The sequence below is a fragment of the Triticum dicoccoides genome, chromosome 4B (genome assembly GCF_002162155.2).
Source record: "Triticum dicoccoides isolate Atlit2015 ecotype Zavitan chromosome 4B, WEW_v2.0, whole genome shotgun sequence".
NCBI classification, from domain to species: domain Eukaryota; kingdom Viridiplantae; phylum Streptophyta; class Magnoliopsida; order Poales; family Poaceae; genus Triticum; species Triticum dicoccoides.
The window spans coordinates 138703133-138706512 of NC_041387.1; the positions used below are offsets into that span (position 1 = coordinate 138703133).

Below are 3380 nucleotides of genomic sequence, written 5' to 3' on the forward strand. Positions count from 1 at the left end.
CCCTTCTTGGGGACACCATCTTGGAGGCCTGGTTCCGTCGTTCCCGTCTCACCTCCCCTCGGAGGAAGTCTCCGGTGGCTCCAAGCAGTTCATCCTCGCGCATTTGTAGTGGCTTGATAGTCGTTGGGGTGCTGTGGCGGTGCCCGGCACCTTTGTATCTCGCCTTGGGTGTGCGTGTCGTGTGCGGTGGTGGTGTGAGTTTGTATCATGGTCCTTGTGGTTCGGTGCTTTATATATAAAGCAGGGCGAAAGCCTTTTTTGGTAGGAGGGTGACGTGCTCGAGTTAGCTCGTGATCTCCCGTGACGGCGATCTTACAACCGCTATCTACACTCCATCTCTTTCTGAGACGGAGGAGGCGGCGCCACAACAAGAAAGGGAGTATGGAATTTTCTGAAGTCCATTGTGTGTGATCAAAACAGCCTTGTACATATACCTTTTGCAGTTCTCCGAATAGATGATGATTCTATTATGTCATAATATGCTCTTACATAACCACAAAAAAGTATTCCTGGAAGTTGAGCCAACCAGACACCAAACAATACAGCGTGCCATCCGGCGCTTGCACGCCAGACCTCGTACCTGCTCGCTGCATCTTCCCATAGGGGATAGGACTACTGCAGTTTAGGACAGTTGATGCTTTGTTCATTTTACTTCAGAACTTTATGCTCCTGCAGATTGTCGAGTTTTTCTGTTCTACTCCCTCCGTTCCGATTTACTCGTCGTGGTTTTAGTTCAAATTTAAACTAAAACCACGACAAGTAAATCGGAATTGAACTAAAACCACGACGAGTAAATCGGAACGGAGGGAGTAGCCATTAATATGCCATACTGTTTGTGAATAAAAACTTATGGTATTTGCAGGATTATTTGCTTAGCCTTTTTTATTTGTGCTCCCTTTGTGAGCTGTACTCCGGATTACAGACTTTGTATTTTGCTGAACTTGTTTAATAATAGGGCCGCATGCATCTTTCGTATGCAGAGGCCAGGGGAACCTCCTTTTCTAAAATAAATAAAAAAGGCAGGTGTTGTATCTATTAGAAGAAGAGAAAGACAAAAGGTTCTGGCCGAAGCCCAGTTACAGAATACAGTAGTCAAGATTAGCCACCTCTGACAAAAGCTAGCTTTCTCAATCTCATTATCTCCTGGATCCTACAGATCCTGTCATAAACCCCTAAGCATTTATGCTAAAAAACACGCATTTCTATCTTTCCAAATCTGCCAAAGGGTGTAAGAAAAAAATCCACGTACTTGTCAAAGGTAAATTTTAGCCGTTTATTTTGGAATGTGTTCCATTCATCAAGCTGATTTGCCTCAATGTCAACAAGCAAGTTGATGAACCAAAAAAAATGACCTTGTGTAGCATCCTTTTGGCAAGTGCCAGCATGAGCAAAGCATATTCTTCTTAGCCTCAACGACAAAGTCTTTTCTTGGACTCTTCTGTTGCAATCCAATATTCAGAGAATTAATTACTCTGTTCCAATAATCCCTAGTTTAGTGCATAAAAAATATACCTTAAAAAATTCTGAAGTGTGACTTGTATGGTGGCACTCATAAAGACAGTAAAGGCTGTCAAGCCTAGCCAACCTTCGAATCAGGGAGCTTTTGGAAATCAGATGGCCTGCATAGACAAGAAAGGGAAAATACATCAGTGGTGTTGTAAGAAAGATTAATCATAGGTAAAGTGGCAATTTGAAGGAAACAATAGCCTACCATACAATGCAAAAAGAGGGACCCTGTAAAAGCACACGAGTTCATCTTGCGTCTGCCTTCATAGGTAAGAGAAAACTTCTGGGTCATCCACAATCTCTTGAAATAGGTGAATGACATGCAATTTTTTTTACCACATAGAATACAAGGATGCTACTTATTTAACAATAATATGAGCAGAACACACCTACCGGAACTGTGTGCCAAAAAAATTCACCTTGGCATAATCATCCAGTCGCTCGTTAATATCCAACTTGAAAGGAGGAAGATTCGTAGTTACAGTCGATGCCAAAACCTGAAATTAACTGATATTGTTTTGTGAAATGGACTGGCCATTAATTCAGAAAAATACCCCATCCAAGTCTTGACATTTACAGTTATTACACAATAAACTGGCGGGGTGACAGACCAAGAATCGCTGCTGGTTCCTTTACGCCCAGTCTTTGCCAAAACATGCGCACATCCAAGCAGTTTAATTTCTAATGATCTCCCCTGACACCTAAGCAATATGCTATAGAAGATAGTTGGCTATGTCACTGAAAGATCCTTCATTTTTCATTTTTTGCAAATCATCCACACCACATCCTGTGTGTGGTTGAATATTACCACTCCTTGATTAACAGTTATGTACCATCTGCATGATTTCATTTTTCCTTTTTCATTTTTTACATTAACAGTTATGTACATCTGCATAATTTCAGTCAATAGGATTTCGCATGACCAAACATAAACAGATTCAAATCAATAGATTAAGATAAGTAACAAAGCTATACTCGATGCTCAATAAGAATAACCATACCTTGGGATCCTTCCCATTCAACAGGGTCTTTCCAGTATAGCAACTTAAGTACTTAACCTTTACATGTTTAATGCCCAATCTACAATAGTCTTTTAGCTGCAATCTACAATATTTAGTTGTGAGTAAAAAATACCATGTGTTACTGATGGTACAAAAATAAAGAAGCAGGGATGATACATACTGGTTTACGACATGAGGAAGCATTCTTGAAGCAAATGCCCTACGAAAAATATCTGTGAATTCAGAACTTAACTCACCTATCCCCAACACGAGGGGAGCTCTTTATCTTTGAAAAGCTTGTTGCTAGATGCTTCCTTTTGGTTGATAACCTACAGCAGTTTAACGGGTCTTATTATGTTGTTTCCACAAGCCATACGAAATTCTCATGTCACATAAACAATAAATAGAACTGTTGATAACAACATATACAACATGTTCGGTTCGGGCAACATAACGTATTCAGTTTAGTGTATCCGGAAGCGTTGCTTCCGAATATTTTTACGTAATACCTCCTTTGTTTAGTTTGTGGAATCGAGTCCCGATTTTAACCCGGCCGGTTCGTGTGGTTATTTCAACTCTGCGAAGTTCCATATCAGAAAGCACTGTTATGGAATACATGGCGAGGGAAACCAAAGCTGGCTACGGTTTCGGAAGTCGCTGTATTCGGAGACCACACTTTTTGTCCAAACCAAACACGCCGATAAGTTATTGAACCTTGATTCCTGAATTAGGAGCAGCCTCAGATATGATGTGTGTATCACTTAACAGAAATCCTCTGCCCAGCCTCTCAAAAGAAAATCATCTGCCCAACAACGTGGAACTTTCTAGACCCTCTAGCGAACCTTGATCGATGACACACACAAAATTGATATC

The 3380-nt window shown here is 40.9% G+C and overlaps 1 pseudogene; it reads right to left on the minus strand.

Annotated features, from left to right (window-relative positions):
- Positions 1 to 1098: 1098 nt before the first annotated feature.
- Positions 1099 to 2941, minus strand: LOC119292592 (annotated as a pseudogene).
- Between the last annotated feature and the right edge of the window lie 439 nt (positions 2942 to 3380).